This window comes from Rousettus aegyptiacus, unplaced genomic scaffold, assembly GCF_014176215.1.
Source record: "Rousettus aegyptiacus isolate mRouAeg1 unplaced genomic scaffold, mRouAeg1.p scaffold_m13_p_3, whole genome shotgun sequence".
NCBI lineage: Eukaryota > Metazoa > Chordata > Mammalia > Chiroptera > Pteropodidae > Rousettus > Rousettus aegyptiacus.
The window spans coordinates 8,869,102-8,889,744 of NW_023416306.1; the positions used below are offsets into that span (position 1 = coordinate 8,869,102).

The window sequence follows — 20,643 nt, forward strand, 5'->3', positions numbered from 1 at the left end:
TCTGGCGCAGATGCTCCTCCCTCCTGGAGCTTCTCCCACTTCCCCAGAGAGTGAGCCCCCAAAGATCCCTCTGCGAATTGTTCACAGACACCTACAAGGGATTCGTGACACAGGCCACGCCCCCCTACCCCAGGTGGCGAGAGGCCCAGGGACTCGCCGTTAAAGGGTCCCCGTGCCAGCTCCCAGCATACTGCCTGACCCAGAATGCTGGGACGTGTTTCTTGAATGAATGAGTGAATGGACGGCCACATACCAGCCAGCGTGGGCATATCTGGTGAACAAAATAGAGTCCACTCAACCCACACAGCACTGAATGCTCTGTGTTTCTGCGTCGAACTTTTCACCCCGAGCCCAGGCCGAGGTACCAAACCCAGAGGCTTGGCCTGAAACTTGGCCGAGTGGTCTGATTTAAGCCGCCGAGAGGCCACGGACTGCGCGGAGATCTCTGGCTGGCACAGTCTCCGTGGGCCTCAGTTTCCCCGTGTGGAGATGAGATGCTTTCATGCTTTGGTTTTAAACATCAGAATCTTTTCTTATAAAATTATTTTTCCAAGTAACATATAATTAACTGTTGTAAAGTGAATGATTCAGTGGCATTTAGCACATTCATAATATCTCATTGCTCTCTAGTTGCGAAACATTTTCATCACCCCAAAAGGAGAGCCTGTATCCACCCATTAAGCAGTTGCTCCCCATTCTTCCCTCCCCGCAGCCTGATACCCACCAATCTGCTTTCTCTCTCTACGGATTTATAGATTCTGGCAATTTAACGTAAGAACTTTTCTTAAAATGACTCTTGTGCAGAACCTTCTCACGTAACATGGTGCTGTGGCCGGGGGTAGGAGCAGGCCCCCCCAAATTCCCTCAGCCTGGAACTCATGTCCCTCATCCACAGTGGCTTTTCAGGGAAGGCTCTGATCTCAGGCCTTTTCTTTTCAGAATTCTAATCCTAAAATTGGATCTCTAAGGCAAATCACCCAAACAGTGCCTGAGAATCAAGGGCCTTGAGCCCAGTATTACTGGCCCGTTTTCCAGATGAGGACATGGAGGAGGCTGGGCCCATGGGAAGCGCTCTCCTGAGGTGACTGCTTGGGGGGAGGCGCTGGATTCCCAGATCTCCAGAGCCTGCCGATGCTCTCTCCTCACCACACACACCACGGTGGCGGGGTCTCGGGTGTGGCCAGCTGGGCACATTCCCACAAGAAGCCGCCTCAGGAAGGGTGAGGCAGCCCCTTCCGGGGGACAAGGATCTCTCTCCCCTCTCCAAAAAAGCCAACCTGAGGGAATCCCAAATGGCCTCAGTTTCCATGCCCAACACGCATGGACCCCCTCAGGCCTCGCTGTGCAGACGGACGCTCTGTGAGAACTCTGTGTGCGGAGAGGGCCCCTAGCTCACTTCTGACCAAGAACTGGCTGCCGGGTCCCCTTCGCTCTGTGACAGCCGCTTCCGACAGCGCAGACCTCTGAGGGGGCTGACGCTGTGTAAATAATTAACGCAACATCTGCCTTGTTTAACAACACACCATGGCTGACACAGCTCTGGAGGCCTCCTGAGACCCTCCCGTCCAAGAGGCTGCACCGAAAACATATAAGGCTCACTTTCCTCGCCTTGTGGGGGGTGGAGAGAAAGGAGCAAACGATACTGCGAGGCTTAGGGCCACCTGACATTTAAATCTTGCCTCCTTCCAAACCGCTGCTGTCTCCTCCCTGTCGGTCTTGAGGTCATTGATCATAGAAAAGTGCTTTAGTGGCAACTGGAGGGCCCCCCTTCCCCCCGTGACACCCTTCTCAGCCTTGTTTAGGGCCTCAGTATGCTGAGGCACTGAAAAGTTCTTGACAAAGAGAAACCCAGCCGAGTGACCCTGGGCAGGTCCACGTCTTTCCTAAAAACTCAAGAAGTGAGCATCAGACACTTACCAGGTGCTACCCACATGCTGCACACTTGACACGCATCATTTCATGTAGTGCCTCCCTCAGACTTTACGAGGTCATCACATCGTCCCCGTTTTCCAGGTGAGGAAACTGAGGCTCTAAGAAGCGGAACGAGCCGCTCACGAGTCGCAGGCGGATCTGGGGCTCTGACCCCACTCATGCTGGTGGCGAAGGTTGAATTCTTAAATGTGACTGTGGCGAGTGCCTTCCCCTCCCTGGGCCCCAGATTCTCGTTTTCTTCTCTGGATTGTGAGCAGATTGAATTCCTCGCCTGCAGTCAGTTGACGAGCGCTGGAGGTCATTTGTAAAGTAACTCCAGTTTCAAAGACTTTGGAGGAAACAAGGACTAGTAGGGGCAGACTTTGGGGACAAATTGCAACTCTGCTGCACACCTGCAGTGAGAACTGGTCTGAGGGACTCAACCCGGTGGCCTGGGCTCAGGAAGTTCTCTTTAAATGGCCCTCTGTGCACCGGGGTGCAGCACGGCCCCCTCCCCCAGCCCAATTTTGAAGTGTGAAGCTTAAACAACGCTGGGAAAATGCAGGCACTACAAGCTCTGAATGGCAGCTTGCCACCCCCTTCCCTTGTTGGAATTCCTTCGCACTCTATGGAATTCTTACATAAAGCCCCTTTTTCTTTTCTATGAGGTCACTATCACGCAGATGTCTAAAAGAAAGAAAGAATGGCTCCGTGCAGATCCAAGCCATTTGAACTGAATGCATTTCAGATCCAGGCTACGACACCTTTCAATTCCGCTGGCCCCCTCGCCGCCCCCCGGACAGAGCCCAGCCACTGTGGCCAGTTGGGTTTGGAGGGGTGCGGCGATCCTGCCGGGGGATGCCAAGAAGGCTTGGCTAGAAGACTGGTCCTTTGCCACCAGACCAACCAAGAAGTTGTCTGTGGAAAAATCCAGAATTGGAGACAGTGGCAGAGGCTGTGTGTGTGTGGGTGTGTTTCTACACAAACAAGTCCTGTTAGAGGGACAGATGTCAAATGCTCGATCACACTCCTAGTTCAAGTTCCCAGCTTGAACGTCATGGGAAATTACACCACCTCCCGATCTGCCCAGTGTCAGCTCCTGTCTGGGAGTTGAGTCTGAGGAGGCTGTAGGTGTAATTCAGTTTTAGCCAAAGCAAAGGACCGTGTGCAGCTCCAACAGCCATGGGTGAAGCCACTGGCCTGTCTCTTTTTAAATCAACATTTTCCCCAAAAAGCTATCTTGTCAATACCCAGGAGTTAGAAATGAGAAGATGGCCACATACCAACAAGCTACCAAGGGTCTTTGGACAAGCCTGGCCATCCGCCACCCCACTCATTTCAAAGCAATGTGACAGACACTCAGAGGGTGCCCAGACCTCCTCAGATGACTGACTCCCCCACTGCAGGAGCCCTCTTGTTCCCCAGAGCTCCACATGCTGGCGGACATCTAAGGTGACAGTCAAGGAAAGGTCCATGGCATGTGCAGACTGCTTCCTAAGAATGACGTCAGAAAAAAAAAAAAAAGATAAAAATGTAGAAGCAAGGACTATTTTTACCTTCCCAAATCACAGGCCAGACGGGAGAGAAATCCATCAATGCCAGAAATGTGGCTAAGCCTTCGCACAAGATCTATTATTTCACACCTTAAATTAACGCATCTCAAAGCAATTTGCAAATGCTCATCAATTTGCAGAACATACTCGGAAGGGAGAGAAATACCTTTTTCTTTCAACACCAAAGGACACTTGTAGGGCCACCGCAGACCCCAAACTGCCCAGGTCCTCACATACAGCCCTCGTTTCAAGTACCGTGGCGTGTGAACCGTGATACGAATGGAAGCGAACGAGGAAGAGATTCAGGCTGAAATGCCAAGTGGCAAGAAGCCTACGGAGACACGGTCCCATTCAGAATTGAGAGTCAGGCCCCTTGGAGGTAGAGCTCCATCACCAGGGGTCAGAAGGCCGGGCTCTTCCGGAGGGCAGTGTCCCAGCTTGCTTCCTTCCCACACAAGCCTGGAGGTGCCAACCTGTATTTAATCTCGGATGAGTCACCAGGGTCCTTCGCTCTCCACCCTCTAACTCCCTTTGCTTGGTCTGACCCAAGAAGAGGAAGGGAATATTCTGCTCATTTTGACAATTGTTTTTGACACTTCCCTTCTGAAACCAATCTTTGGCATTTGAAGAGGACAGAAAAAATGTGAACTGTAGCCCTTTAGATCAGACAGCTCTGGCCTGGGGCATTGGTCACCTGCAGCAGGATGGCGGCAGTGGACAGGGAGGAGAGCAGCCGTCAGAAAGACCTCCCCCAGAAGGCTGGAGCCCAGTGAGGGGCCCCCGGCATGTCTTCATGCACTTGTTTCCCAGCGCACGAGAGAAGAACAGCGGGACAAAGTCAGACAGACCTGGTTTAAGGTTAAGAATGTCAGTTCTGGAATCAGACATGTGGGTTTGGATACCGACTTCGCCATTGGCCCGTTTATGACTCTGTTACTTAAGCTCCCCAAGTCTTCATCGTCCTCTCTGTAAGGTCAGGATAAGAATCCTGGACCTTAGCCCTGCGTCAGACACATTCCACAGAGACTGTCACTTTCCGAGTTCAGTGGGAAGACTGTGGGCACTGCCCGGTCAAGCCTGAGTTCAAATCCAGGGCCGACCACACATTAGCACATGATCTTCGGCACGTTATTCGATCTCTTTGTGCCCCAGGTTCCTCATCTGCAGACTGAGCATCATTCTAGTTCCCATCTCACAGCGCTGGTCAATGGATCAAGTGAAACAAGGTACTCAAAACGCCCTGGCCAGCACATGGTGTACCCTCAACCAACGGTGGCCATTGGTTGGAGCGCTGCCTTAATCTCTCGGAATCTTAGTTTCCTCGTCTGTATAATGGAGATAATACACACCTAGCTCGCAGTGAAAGTTAAATGCGTGGCTGTGTGTTAAAGCACTCAGCGCCCAGTCTGTGCACCTTTGGAAGACCAATGTCATGCCCCTGTGACAATGAGAAGAGGACTGGCTCAAAGTCAGGCAGGTGACAGGATTGCACCTCCACCTCCTCTCACAGTCCCAGCACGTGGGATTGACCTCTCTGAGCCTCAGTTTCCTTGTGCATATAAAACCGAAAGCCATTCTCCACGGCGTAACTATTGGGGGGACTATGGGCACACAGTGAGTGCTCCAAAAACATGACTTCCCTTCCCCTTCCCCTGCTTCTTTCTCTCTCTGAGCCACCAGAAGTGCCAGGAGCTCCATTTCACAAAGCCTGAACAGCCCTAAACCCAGATCAACCTCGGCCGCCACTTAAGTCTGAGACTTTAGTTTGCGGAGATAGAAAGTACTTTTTAGTCATTTCCAAAGCAGACGGGACGGCAGGGGCTGACAAACCACAGGGACCATTTTAAATCCTGGGCCTTTCTTCTGGGAAGTTAGGCAAGAACCTTCCCAAATGTTTGCCCGTGGGGCTCTCTGCCAGGGAGTGACTCATCCACAGCTCCCCACAGGCATATTATATTTGGGGGTGGGGGATCGAGGGAGGGCCTGGCCTTGATGGGGGAAGGGGAGGCAGCATTTACAGCAAACCCAGAAGGTGTTTTCTTTTCTTTTTTTTCCTTTCCATTTTTTAGGACAAAAAAGAAAAAGAATGTGGGTCTTTTTTGTTTCCTTCCAGGTTTTGTTTGCTAAAAGAAGACGTCCAAAGTTCACTCGGTAAGTTGCTGCGTTGGGAACAGGCACTTCCAGCCAGCCCTGCATCCCTTTCAATGAAATTCTTCTTCCATTAACGCCATGGTTTTCAAACGTGCCTCCAAGGTCTCCCTGCACATACACCGAGCTCCTGAGACGACATTTTCCCCTCAGTAAGGCGGGCTGAATTTTGACAATTCAAGGGACCTAGGGAGCGCCAGAGTTTCTAAAGTTGGCCTTAAAGCAATTAAGACTTTTGACTGCAGAGATTTTCAACATATATAAAGCACCAAAAAAAAAAAAAAAAAAAAAAAAAAAGGTCAGTCAAAACTGCAAGGACAAACCTTGGAAGACAGTGTCCCAAGCCTGCTGTGATCGATTCGTTACTGTCTTGGGGGCTCTTGGGGACCTAGGCTCAATATAAATAAATCAGATGAATAGCTATCTACTTACCAAGGTAGGCAGAGAGAGATGCCCAGGCACACACAGACAAGTGTCCCCAAAAGCCTGGTCTCCCCAGGGTCAGTCCCCTGTCCCCTACCCCCAGGCCTAGGGAAAAAGTTAAAATTTGCCAGGACCACAGAGGGGCAAGAACAAAGCCAGGGGACCCAGAAGGGTATTTAGGAAGAACTGAACGCAAGTCTTCTAGTGTCAGGCCCACTACAGCCCTGGCCCAGTCCGTCCTAGAGCCCCACAGAGGGTCCTATATCAGTGGTCCTGCTAAGGCTTGGCTCTGAGGTCGCCCCCTCTGCCAGGCTCAGCCAGAGGGGGTCTGTCCTCTGACTCCTTATTCACCAAACAAGGTGCGGTATCCACTGGGCCTGCTTCTCTCCACGGGCTCCTGGCATGGGCGCCAGCGGTGGGCGCATCACACAACAGGCCCGGTAAGCACAAACCAGGACCCTCAGCCTCCGGAATAAACACATCCGCACACTCCTGGACCCTAATTCCATGCTCACGTCCGCATACGCGCACTTTCGTCCTCACAGGCTCATGAATATGCACACTCATCACTTACAAACTGTCACACACGTGTACTCCCTGAATCCACACATACTCTGTCACAAAAATGAGAGCTCAGATGAAGCACTCAGCACACTCCTTGGCACACAGTAAACACTCAGTAAACGGATAAGTGAGAGCCATGCCATCTCTTCCCCCTCCCACCTCCCCCCCCCCCAACTCATTCACTCCAAACCACACAACCCCGGGCAGGCACTCCGACGTGCACACGCACCAACCCCACCACAAGCACACACACATTCTGCGAACACAGCCTGGGGGACAGATGGACACGCCAACCACGCGCGCTTGGACGCGCGGCCGCGGACACACTAAGATTTGCACATTCACACAAGCCCCGATCTCACGCGTGCACACCCGCCTGCTCTTCCCCGAGGTGCCCCGGGCGCGCGCGCGGGCACGCGCACAACCCTCGGCCCGAGTGTGGGTGACGGCCCCGCGGCCCGGCCCCCTCCCCTTCCCCGGGCCCAGGGCCCGATCCAGCGCGGGCCCCGTCCCCAGACCACTCACCGGCGCGCGGCGGGCTGGGCTGCAGGCGGGAGGACCCGCGCGCGGGACGGCGGACGGCCGGTCCAAGCGGTGGGTCCCACACGAGTTGGCGGCACAGCGGCCGTATGCTCGCGCGGTCGGTTCCGCCGCCGCCTGCGCGCGCCCGCGCGCGCGCTCCTGCCCCTCCCCGCCGCGGAGCCGCGCCGCCCCCTGCGCTCGTGCGCGTTGCCACCACGCAGGCTGGGGGGCGCCCCACTGCTGGCTCAGCAGGCCGGATCTCTCCACACCCCCAAGCCCTTCGGACGGCGAGTGACCCACCCAGCCCTTCCCCATTTCAAAGACAGGGAAACTGAGGCCCAAACTCTCTGTGAGTCGGGCCCAGCATCTCCCACTCTTCTCAGGCCCTAGATACTTAGGATTAGGGTCTGCAGTCAGACAACCCCATGGACCCCTCGCACGCATCCTTGGGTATCCCTCACCTAATAACATTGCTCCTATCACAGCCCTGGTCATACTGACATTGGCTAATCAACAGGTGCTTATTTTGCGCCTGCTGAATGCAGGGCTCCAAGGGTCTCAGATGTGATGAGGGCCCTGCTCACTGTCTTCCAAGCTCCAACCTCTCCTCATCTGGAGCTCGCTACCTCCTGTGGACCCCAAGATCAGAAAGAGTCAATGTGCAGAAGTTTCTGGGAGAAGTAAGACTCCACTGATGAATGCTTACCATCCCCTGTAAGGAGACGGAGTCTCCACGGGGCCCCAAAGGCAGCAGCTCAGTTCCCTGCTTCACTTCCTCAGGGGACTCCTCCCCCCACCAAAGGGGCAGCTCCTGCCTCCCGCAGTTCCTGTTTCCACACTTGCTGCTTCTCCACATGCAAAACTGTGCCGCGTCCCCCAGGAGGACAGGAACCAGGGCCTGACACTGACCACCTGCCAGCTGCCCAGCTTGGGCACAGGGCAATGCCCGCTGGGCCGCATTTGCCCAGTGAGTGAACTAGCTGCAGGTGGCTATAATCTATAATGGTAATGACACCAGCTGAGCACTCACCGTGTGTCAGACGGGAGTCTGCCCACTCTGCCATTCTTGTGTTCAGTCCCACAGTCATTCTGTGAAGGAGGCATTATGCTACTTTCATGCCCATTTTACAGATAGGGTAAATGAGGCTTAGAACCGAAGCTTAGAAAGCAAATCCTCTTGCACAAAACCACCCAGCTGGTAGGTAAGTGGTTGAGCTAGAAGCTGGAGCGCAGACCGGCTAATTCTAGTGCCTGTGCCTAATTTAGGCAGTCCCGTCTCATGAATAGTGTAGCCCCTGGCTGCTGGTATTAGAAGAGGCAACCAGACAGGAGGAGCCATTCCAGTCCCAGCCCTCCCACTAACCAACAGGAACCAAATGGATCATTCTGCATATTGGTTAGCCGTTAAGTTGGGGATCTGTTTACAACCTCACCCCACACAATACAACTCATAATAAATGTCAGATACATTAGAGCATTAAATATAAGAAGCAAACATTGCAAAAAATAACAAAGACCTAGAAGTTCCGAGACAGTGTACTGCAGTGTTACTATCGATCAGTGCAGCAAACATTGGTTCATTCATTCATTCATTCATTGACCCATACCATGGGTCAGGTACTATTCTAGGCACTGTGATATGTTCGTGAACAAAATATAGCTTCAATCTGGGAGTGGGGTTGCGAGGAAGAAAAATATCTGGCATTCGAGGATAAGTTTGGGGGTAAAAATAAAACAGGGAAGGAGTAGTGGGTGCTGGGAGGAGGGCTTCCTGATGAGGTGACATTTGAGCAGAGGTTTGTACGAGTGAGTAGGGGGAGTGACTAGAGGCCTTCGGTGTGCAGGACAGGCCCCAGGCTCCAAGAACCATCGCGATGCACAGCATACAGAGCAAGAACGTGCAACTCTGCAGGAAACTTTGGGAGCAGCACCAGACCACTGAGAAGAGAAGAACTGGGGCCCCCGCACACAGTCCCTAATGTCTTCATATTCCAGTTGCTCAAAGAGGTCAAGCAACATGCCCCAGGTCACACAGCCAGCCACAATCAGCAGAGACGGGTCTGGCTGTAGGCCAGCTGATGGCGGCTGCTGAGTGTTACAGGAATCATGAAGTCCTGTCCACCCCTCCTTCCTTCTCTTTTGGACTATGATTCATAAATTGGGTGGTGGGCGGGGGGACATTTGCTGTTGGCTGCTAGAGACAGGAGGGGTCCACAGCAGGACTTAAGGGGAGAGTAGTCACCCCAACCCCATTTTTCTGGCCTTCTTTCTCCCCGCTCTCTACTTCTTCTTTCTGGCCTGGTCTTGGTCCCTGGTGACATGCTGGGGAAAAATCAGGCTAAATTCTGCCCAGAGACCCCTAAATCCACCATATTGCCTCTACTAGCCTGGCCAGGGCAGGGGGTGGAGGGCAAAGGCTCAGTATAACTGGAGCCCCACTCAACTTTTGTTTTTAACTCAAAGGATTTTTCAATGAGTCCCCAGATGAGTCACCGTGAAGAGGTGCTTTGTAAAATGACTTCCAGAATTAGAATCACCATCTCCCTGCACACGGTACCTGACACTTCCTCCCACGGTGGCATTTGTGAATCTGGTCTGGGAGAAAGGCTCGCTCTCTCTCTGTGCATCCCCAGGAGTTTCAGGCTTAAGCCTGTGCCGTTTCATTATTTCTCTGCGTTATGGAAGAGAAACCACTCTTGCTGGGCACCTTCTCCAGGCCCAGCTCTCAGTGAGACATTTCATTTTCTCCCAGTCCCTCGAGAGGGGTCATGGTTTCTGTTTTAGAGATGAAGGACCTGAGGCTCAGAGAAGTAAAATGGTTTGAACGCGGCCAGGATTTGAACCCAGGTTTACCCAAAGCCTATTGTTGTCAGTATTTTAGGGGAGGGGGTGGGAGGAGAAGGTTGGGCAAGAAGTACTAGAATCACACAAATTGCTTTGAAGGCCCTTTGTCCACAATGTCATCCTGCCAGCTTTCCGATAATGAGAATTTTTGTGGGGGGACGGGGGTAGCCTTGGTTTTCCCGGGACGCCTCTTTTGTACTTATTGTCTGACTGTGATCATTAAGAGCACCTTTTTTTTACCCCAAAAGTGTCTTGTTTTGGATAATCAACTTTAGGGTCACCCTGGTTGTTTGCAAAAGTCACTGTATTAGGGGATTCAGATTTTACGTTAAGTCAAATACGAAATGGGGGCCTCTCGTCTGCTGGGCCTTCTCCACATCCTGATGTCTGTGCATAGGACCAGGAACTTTCACGAGAGGCTACGGGGCTTTTCAGGAGCGAGTAAGCCCAGCTGGCTGGGGTCAGGACTCCCTCTCATTCCAGCTCTGCCATTCACTCCCCTTGTGACCCTGGACCGGATTCGTGACTGCCGAATCAAAGTGAGTCTCCAAAAGTCCCGTAGACCTTGACCTTCGAGGATTTCCCGTTGCCTTGGTGCATGCTGGGAAATCCACTGAGCATTTTGGTAAGGGCAGGGAATACAGGAAGCGTCAGTCCTCTCCACGCAATCACAGGGGTCCTTTCTGAAAACAATAAGCCTCCTTTTTTTTTTTTAGCTATTTGACTTTTTAAAATATTAATTTATTTTTCGAATAGATAATACTTGCCCACAGTTCGAAATTCAAAAGGTGCAACAGGATACACAGTGAACAGTTTCCTTTCCACCCACGGCCCCCAGCGACCACCTTCTTCTCCCTGGAGGGGACCAGTGTTCCCAAACGCACTCTGTCCCCAGACATTGTTCTGTATGGGTGTGTACTTATGCTTGTATATATGTGTGTGTGTATTTTTTTCTTTTCTTATTTTTCACGGTTTGGAACACCGCATTTTAGACAAGTTGGTTAACCTCTCCATGAATCACTTTTCTCATCTGTGAACATTTCCCCTGGGGACATCGATACCCCTATAACAGAGCCGATGCCTGGACTACACACGTGCCCAACTCACTGCCAGGCTGAGGTGATCCATTTGTTCCTTTATTTGTTCACCTGGCCAGTTATTGCTTCGCGTGGCATGAACAGCAAGGTGGCGTACGCGAAAGGCACAGCTCTTGGTCCTCATTACAGGTCAGCAGGATTTGAATCTGTTAGTTGAAACGAGAAGCGTCAGAGGGCGTTGGAGGGAGCTGCAGGAAGGTACAGGGATGTGGGGCAGCACCTGCATCTCTGACTCTGGCTGACTGAATCTTAAAGTGAGGGTTGGAATGAAAATCCCCAAGGTCTTTAATCGCAGTTGGTTGACTTCTGTTGTTTCCATATTCAGGGGCCTCCTGGGGGTGGGGTCTACCGTCAAGCCTGTCGCAGACCCAGAGTTGGCGACTGTCACTGCCAAAGGTGGGAGGAGGTAGCTATTCAGCAGGCCAAGCATGAAAGGCTCACAAAACGCTGCCTTCTGGGCGGGAAGAGGCCTGACAACCTGCACTCGACGGACTGATCCTGAGTGCCCATCTTGGCTCCCCACGTCTTCCGGCCTTGGTGCACAGCATTTCACTCTTCACCAGGTGTTTTCGGGATGACAATCTCATGTGACCACCATGATCCCGAGAGACCGTGCTTATCTTGACAGGTGAGCAAACTGAGGCCCAGAATGAAGAAACCGATCACTTGAACCTGCAAGTGAGTTTTCAAGTCTCAAAAGAAACTATGTCTGAGCTTTTTCCAACGACCCTACAGATACCTGGACTTGAGAATAAAACACACACACACACACACACACACGTATACCTCAAAGTCAAACTTCACAGATGAACTTGGGAGCCATGGGAGAAACTGCTCTTCTTCGCCTCTCCAATGTTTTCTGATTTTCTTGTCCTTGAGGGCAGGAACCATGACCGAAACTTCTGTCGTTTCCCACAGTGCTTAGAACGGCACACAGAGCAGGTGCTTGCTAGACATGGATTTAAATGTAAATATTTCGGAATGCTATGCAGCCGTTAAAAAGGAAGTAGCTCTTTGTGGAGTGATAGGCAGCAGTCTCCAAGAAGTGAAGCAAACACAAGCAGCACAGCAGCATGGATCCGATGTGAACAGATGAACAAATAGATCCCCTCAGATGGGCGCTGAGGTAGGCACTTATGCAGTCCAGGCATCGGCCGTGTGACATGGTACCGATGTCCCCAGTGAGAAATGGAAGCAAGGAGAGGTTAACCAGGTTGCCTAAAATATAATTTAAAGAGGCAACTGATGGGTCCAGAATCCATTTCAACTCACTCTGCTTTGAACTGAGTTGGCAGGGCCCCACACTGGCCATATTTCTCTCCTAGGTGTCCGGGTGTCCTCTTGGCTTTGGGGGAGCAAGTGAGGGAGCTGAAGTGCCCTTGCTAAAACTCCCGGAGCATGTGGCTAAGGTGAGTCTCCCCTGGGCCTGAGGCCTCTGCTGCACACCAGAGGGCCCGGCTGTTCTCAGAGCACGTAGAGGCAAGGGAGCCTCTAGATTCAGGGCTGATGACTCCATCCGTCCTTTAACCCCAGATCCCAAACGTGAGAGAAGTGTTCTGAAGGAGGGCATTCGGCTGCTGGGTTTCCAGCCCTGGTTTTCTGGGAATGGGTGTAATTTTTCCAGGCATCAGAACATGCCAGGCTTGTCTTGGGGGTGAGGGGAGAAGGAACCAGATGGAGACTGACTAAACAGGAATGGGAGTGACAGGAATGACGAGGAAGAAGGCAGGATGGGGGGGATCAGAAAAAAAGTTTGACTAGGTTTCTTTGAGAAGGGACTTGCCAGAACTAATATAAAAGTGAATATCAACTGTAATTGAAAAATGAGGCATGGGGGGGTTTGCCAGGGTCTGGGCACTGCTACTGCCCCCGCAGCGGCTCAAGCGAGGCCCCTATGCCAGGAGTGGGAGCAGCAAGGGGCTAACCCATAATCGGGAAAGAAAATCCATTTTACCTCATTCAACGATATTCTGCAGGTCCTGCTTTTCTGGGGTTGATTCACCTGAGATGGGGTGTATGGGTAGAGGTGGTGAGTGGGGGGTTCCAGAACCCTTAAAGAAGGAGGCGTGTGTGGGTGCTGCTTGGTTCAAAATCGTAGGCCTTGGGCTCCGAGCCGAGCTGCTCAGTCAGCCCCTGGCAAAGGCAGCCATCTTGTCCCACACATTCTGCCTCAAGCCAGTTGCCAAATACCACAACCCACACTCAGCAGTCGGCCCCCCAGCACGGGGCTGGGGCCAAGGGGCTTGGCAGGAAGCCAGCCTCGGAGCCAACCAGACCAGGCTCCGAAGCCGGTTTGCCACCTTTTAACAGTGTAGCCTTGAACAAGTCACGTCACCAACCAGAGCCTCGGTTTCCTCACTGGACAATCGAAGGAAATAACGGCCTTCTCACTAGGCTTACGGGAGATACCAAGCCAGCGCCTGCTGAAAGTGATATTAATATCGACTGTATATCAGCCTCAGAACCTAGCACTTTACATCTGGCATGTGTCATTTCATTTAATCATCCCAACATGTCTACGAGGTGGGTGCCAGTGTCGTCTCCCTTTATCGATACCCGTACTACTGGGTATTTGCCTCAGTTTCCCTGCCTGGCGTAAAGGCTCAGAGAAGTAAAGAGACTTGCCCAAGGTCGCACAGCTGGGAAGTGGTGAAGCTGCAATTTGTAGTAGATATGCGGATACACTGAGCTGGCACGGCTAGCCCCAGAGCCTCATCTGTAAAGTAAGCATAATGATACCATGAGTCACTTCCTACTTCTGGCAAATCCCACACGACTGGCCTTTATTTAAAAAAAAAAAAAAAATCCCCGCGTCGTGGCGGTTGCTAATTTCCATGGTGTAAAGTACTCCCACTACGGCTGATTTAAAGCTACCAACAACTGCCTCGCGATTCCCAAATATTTAACAGCCAGTTCTTAACAATCAGCTCTCGCCTGCCAGTGCAAACCAGCTCGAACACATCACTCACTGGCCTCACCAGTCCTCCTCCCCAGGCCCGGTAAAGGGGTGGCCCTGGTCTCAGCACGTGAAGATTCAATTTTCCTTTGCAAGGGAAGAAGGAAGGCAGTCAGCCCACACTGAGTGCCGAGGGCATGCCGGGAACTATTCCTCTTCATCCAAACCTAGGACCTCCTTTAATCTTTACAACCCTTCGGTGAAGGTATTATGATCCCCATTTAATAGATGAGAACACTGAGGCACAAAAGAGTAACAGCCACCAGCCAGCCAAGGTCACCCAGCAGTATACGGGATCCAGGACTCAAACCCCGTCTGCCTGACTACACTCTTGGCGCTGAAGCAGGCTGCATCTCAGGGGGTCTGGGTCTGAAACAGCAAGTCATGGTCCTTTTCTGGGCCTCAGTTTCCCCATCTGTAAAGAGAAGGAATGGAACAAATCAATTTCCAACCATCTTTTCAGGTCTCAATGAGTCACAGTTTTAAGATTCCGAAAGCATAGTGGGGTAGGGGTGGGAGCTTCCAGCAACGGAATGAATAAATCCCTGAGGGGAAGAATTTGACACCTTAACTAGGGTGAGGTGGGCAAGAAGGGTGTATTTCCAACTGTACCTGGGACACGTGTACTTGGAGACAGTGCAGTGCTGAGGAACCACCCTGGGTTTGAACTCTAGCCCCTCCACTTCCTGGCTGTGTGACCCTGGGCTAGTAGCTTCACCTCTCTGGGTGTTTCTGGTCCTGCTTGCAGTCTGTCTATTGTCTGGAAGCCTAAGGGAGCAGTGAAGGGTCCCCGGTGTGGAACCTTTGCACCAGGTAGACGTGGCAGAAGGCCCTCTGCCTTTCCAAATTATCACGACCCCCTTTCCTTCTCCAGCCCCCATCGCCCCAAGTGGATTTAGCAAAAGCCAATGCTCTGGGAGGCCAGAGCTGCTGAAAGGGAGGGGAAGGGCTAAGGGTTCTGTTTCCATCAAAGGCAGAAGCCAAGCCCCACCCCTGGGCCCCCACCTCTCTGGGCCCACTGCCCTCAGCCCCTTACCGGCTGGTTGGTCTTCTCAGGTTTCTGAAAGCCTGTGTTCCCAGAGGAGGCATTAAGGATGGAGGAATGCAGCCTGGGTGTGGGGTGTGACCGGTGAGGGGGCTACACAGAGAAGCTGTTTGGGGGAGAGCCCCCCTTTACACCCGCCAGCTGCATCCCAGCCCCCACTGGAGGGAAAGAGAAAGGAAGCGTAAAGGAGGCCAATCCAGCAGCCTCTCAGAGGAGTTCCTCGCTCTAGGTTAAGAATTCTTGTGTGGGGAGGCGTGCTGAGTCGGGGGCTCAGACCACTTGGAGAGTACGAAAGAGTTGGTTAGTTTGGGAGCCTGAGACAACCGTGGACAGGGTCGCAGGGCAAGGGCGCAGATTGGGGAACATGGAAGGGGCGACTATTGCTTTCTAAGCATCAGAAAGCCCCCTTACCTGCATAGCCCAGCTACAATAGGGCCTTCCTCCTCCCAGCCCCAGACTGGTCACAGCAGGGAGTCACATCCAGGAAAAAAAAAAAAAATGAAGCTACCAACTAGCAAGCAAATGCATGAGATTTAAAAGAAAACCATCTGACTCAAATCCAGGTCCCAGACTGCCACAGAGCTAAGCATCTCTCTACCGAAGTTCTGGGAAGCTGGGAACTCAACCAATCAGCACATCCTGCAGAAAAACTTCACAGGGCCAGCTCTCGACATCACACCCTCTCGACAGGTTGCTTTGCATGGCGCCTACTCACGTCTTTGGCTCTGTCCCACCTTGATTTCTGCATCTCCAGTCATTACCAGGGGGTCAGAGACTCTTGATCCCTCAGGACAGCCCTAGCTTATGGCCATTCATTACTAATCACCCGGATCTGTGCTCAAACAATGTCCTGGGAGACCAGAGGACGCCATGGCCTTCCTCCCCACGCCCCACTGAGCGCCAGCGAGGCCCTCAGCTGAGCAGGCTTGCCCGGAAAGGCAAAGGAGGGGGAAAGGCTCTTTCGCTACCACGTCCATTGTCTTGTCTTCAACACACCAGAGTTTTCTCATTGATTCCTATCAGGATCGATCTCTCCTATCGAGTCTGCATTCGATAAATGAGGAGATGAAGGCCCAGCACTTAACACGTGTTCAGAGTCAAACACCCAGTACATCCCGAAGTGAAGACTCACCCTCAGCTCAGCATGAGTCCAAATCCCTCACGGTTCCCACAAGGACGGGTAGGGTGACTGGCGGGAGAGGACCCGCTTGGGACACCCTGAATTTCCAAAGGAGACATTAACAGGCTCCCTCATGTATGGAGACCCTGAGGCCCAGAGAGGGTTTGTGCCTTACTCGAGGTCACACAGCATTTAAGCAGGAGAGTTCGTGTTAGAACCCGGCTCCTTCGTCCCAAAGCGTCCCTAAGTTTCCCTGAGCATACAGAAAGCCTTGGTGCCCTTTTGGAGGTTGGAGTGAGAGCCAAGGAAGCCTGGGCCGCCGGTGTCTCCGCCTCCCTTCGTGTTGGCCCCACCCAGGCAACTGGCTATTTGCCTCAGTTTCCTCGTCCAACAGACTGTCTGTGGGCCCTTGACCGGGCCTCTCCTCCTGGACCACCCATGCCAGACTCCCTCCCAGGAGAATGGAGCCTGGATCCGGACCCCACGCAACCCCACGTTGTGGGCCTGGAATAGAAGTGTGTTCAGGCCTTGGAAATGCCCACTGCAGTGTCTGCTGGTCAGAGTCCCCGGCGTGGAATACCACGTCGGAAGTGTCTTAGCCGTGTCACCCAAACTTACCCTGCTGTTCGAGGCCCTCTCTTCTCCTCCCCGTTTCCCACGAGCACCCTATGCTCTAGCCACGTCGTTCTGCGCACAGCCTGCTTTCGCCAGTCATCGGGACCTAACACGTACTGTTCTCTCTGCTTTGAAGGCCCTTTTTCTCATCTGTCTGTAAAACGCACATTCATTAGTCAGGATCCAAATAAAATGTCCCTTCCTGGGGCGTTAATAATCACACTGGTGAGTCCTATGACTTATTCATAGCTGATGTCCTTTCTGATTGGTCAGTGACTGTGACAAGCAGGTTGTTAAATATTTAGACCCTCCTCCAGACTCTCCCCCTGCGAAGTCTTCCCTGACCCTAAGCAGGGTCCTCCTTCCCTCCCCTTGTGCCCTCTGCTGCTGATTTTATCCCACTGCCTGGTGTGGTTCTGCCTCCCCTCTAAACTGTGAGTGCCCAGCGGGCCAGGACCACGACTGGCCCATTGCCATACCGCCCCAGGACCACACCTGTGCGCAGGCAGGCATGCTAGCACCTTGGGCACAGGTTCTGCTCCTTGGAGATTGTTGCTAGGAGCCAGAGGAGCACCAGGAAACCTCATACGGCTCGTACATTCCTCGACGGGAGGTGCTCCTGCGGGCTACCCCATTGTACGTGCTCTCCTGCCAGCTCGCCCCTTCCATCTCACGAGTATTGGTCTCATTTTACAGATGGAGAAACTAAGGCACAGAGAGGTGAGGAAACTTTGGCCAAGGAAGTGATGAGATTGGGAATGGAGTCCAGGTCTCGACCTAAAGTCCTCACTCTCCATGTAGTCTCTGCATCCCAGGAAGCCCTGTTGGGTGAGGGCAGTCTCAGCCTGGGAGACTCTCCCCCGCGCTGCCAGCCCCCTGCTCGGGATAGTGGGCCCGATGAACACGGGCTAACTCCACACACCTGCAAGGGCTCCAGGCCAGGAGGGCCACATAAGATGAAATGACCCTTTACCCTGAGCACCTCTTGTCTGGCCTCCAAGTCAAGCATTGGCCTTTGGCTGCACTTGGCATAAATTCCACACAAGGTTACTGGGAAACAGCTCTGCAAAAGATATGGGACTTTCCAGGACAAACCGAAAAGAGAAGACCCTCTCACGAGGTCACGTTACCACTGACCTCCTAGAAGGTCGTCTCTGTCCCAGATACCACCAACATGTCGGGCTCTTTGTTGCTCTTAAGGGAACTTCAGGGTGGCTTGGTGGAACCAGTCCCAAGCCTTGACTCCTGAGATCTGGGTTCGAGTTCTGACCCCGGTGCCGACCTTGCCCTGTGACCTTGGCGAGCCTCTTTACCTTTTTGACAGTTGCTGGCTTTGTCTATAAATGAAAGGATCATTGAAGAAATGAAATGGGTTAATAAGGACCAAGTACCTGGCATGGGTTCGAAGTTCCCTCTACAAATGAGGATCGAAGTCTAAAATATCCTTATCCCACAGGAGAAAGTCCCTGGTCCTCTTCCTTGTAAATCTTGGTGATCTACAAATTCCCCAGTAAGATCACGCCCCTTGCCTTAACTTAATCTGGTTTGACCTTCAGGCTCCGTGGGCGGGGAAAGCACAGTCACCCCTTCCTCTTCTGTCCAGAGCTTTCTCCTTTCGAGCCCATGTGGGAGGCCCTGGGCCTCTTCTGGATGAGATGATCGCTTGGGAGAAAGTCCCAGTTCTCTGAAAACCGTAGAAACCGGAGTCCTGCCTCCGCTAACTTTTCAGAACTTGGCTGAGCTGCGAACCCAATATATGAAAATCCTGATTGATTGAGCACAAATGTCACGCCTGAGGATTCCCTGCTGGGTGTATTTAAGTAATTGGCTCCCCATGTGTATTGTAAATGGGTCTCCCTTTACAGAATTTCAAGCTATGTACAACTTTTCAGACGCTTTCATAGAGTCAAATAAAGTAGGGTCTACCTGAAGTCCTACCATGTTCTGGAAGCCACCTGAGCAGAGATTTCAGGTGAAAGCATCTATCCTGACCTTCACAGATTACAAAGCTAGCTCATGGCCAGAATCTCACCTACGACTGACAGGAGCAGCTTAGCTCCATTTTCCAGCCAGAGAAACTGAGGCACACATGATGGAAGTGGCTACCTTCAACCCCTGCATGGAGTTAGGACAGAATGAATCTAGAGTGACCTCTTCTGGGGTCCCTGTGTGCTCTCAAATCTTAAGGCAGGGTTTGGGACCTTTCTCACAGCTCAGAAAGAGTTCCCTGGTAGTTCCTCTTCTCTGGCTCCCTGCAACCAACAGTGCGAAGTCCCAGCTCCTGAGAATGACAAGCTGGTGTCCTGGTATGTTCTGGTATCTACCAACTTTTCCAGCCTCACTGCTGGCATTCTCCTCCCGTTCCAGCTTCACAGGACATCTCTCCTGGCCCCCGAATACGACTTCGAATTGCGGCCCATGTCAGCCTTTCGCCTCGAAGCCACTAACGTAGATGGGGATGCTGGTGACATGGGGACAAAAGTCATAAATAGGTGAGCGTACATCAGGACTTGGCTAGGATCGAGCAAGCTAGACTCCCAAGGTGCTAAATGTAAGGAGATGGCCCTCAACAGGTTAAACGCAGAATCAGCACGTGACCCACCAACTCCTTTCCTACGTGTATTCCCAGAATAATTGAAAACAGGTATTCAAACAAACAAAAAAAAAACTTGTACACAATGTTCACAGCGGCTCTCTTCACAATAGGCAACAGGTAGAAATAATTAAAATGTCCATCGACAGATGAGGAGATAAGCAATATGGGGTACATCCATTCGACAGAATATTATATGGCCATAAAAAGGAATGAAGCACCGATTCACGATACAGCATGGCTGAACCTTAAAAACATGATGCTAAGTGAAAGAAGCCGGACACGAATGGCCGTATTTTCTATGATTTTATTTTTGTAAATTGTTGAGAATAGGCAAATCCATTGAGATCAGAAGCAGATTGGAGGTTGCCAGGGGCTATGGGAGGGGAAATTGGGGAGCAGGGTTCCTCTGGGGGTGATGAAAATATTTGGAACTAGATAGTTCCATGACATGATATATGTACTATAACCCACTGAACTGTACATCTTAAAATGCTTTCAATGGTAAATTTTATGTTGTATGTCTTTTACCACATACACACACACACACACACACACACACACACACACACACACACACACTGCAAGGACGCACTCACTCTCTGGGCCAGCCTGCACTTGCATGCCCCAAGGGTGAGTGCCGTCTCACATTTTGTGCCCTGGGCACGCACTGGTCTTGCCCTAAACCTGGTCCTTGTGTCCACAGCTTTCCCCTCGGGTAAGAGAATTCTGTTTGCTCTGTAACTTCTCCTCCACCCACGGCTTCCCCAGAGAATCCCTTCTTTGGAAATTCAGGTCATGGGCTGATGCAGAACGAGGACGTTTGGTGGAGAGGTAGAGATGGGGAATAAGGAATAAGAGTTGCTTGGAAATTGCCATTACTCATGGGAAAGAAGAAAAACTGTAGAGAAAGGAAATGGAGAGGGAGAGGAAAGAGAAGAATCACTAAGTTCAATTTGTTTTAAACAGCGCTATTGAAATAGGGACTACCTAGCATACAATTCACCCATTCGAAGTGGATGTACAAAGTGTACACATTCCTGGTTGTAAGATGAATAAGTTCTGGGGGTCTAATACGCACTATGATGACTATAGATAATACATGTGCTGTATACTTAAAAGTTGCTAAGAAGGTAGATCTTAAAGTTTTCACCACACACGCGCGCACACACACACACATACGCATACACACACACATTCTTTTCACCAAAAAAAAGATAACTAGGTGTGGCGATGGAGGTGTTAACTAACT

General features: G+C 51.8%; 1 protein-coding gene across 1 annotated transcript in view; it reads right to left on the bottom strand.

Annotated features, from left to right (window-relative positions):
- Positions 1 to 7,244, bottom strand: part of NEK6 (NIMA related kinase 6) — a 74,304-nt gene extending 67,060 nt beyond the window's left edge. The window contains exon 1 of the mRNA XM_016137424.2: positions 7,125 to 7,244. The gene's annotated coding sequence lies outside the window, so the exon portion shown is untranslated. The remainder of the gene's footprint in view (positions 1 to 7,124) is intronic.
- Between the last annotated feature and the right edge of the window lie 13,399 nt (positions 7,245 to 20,643).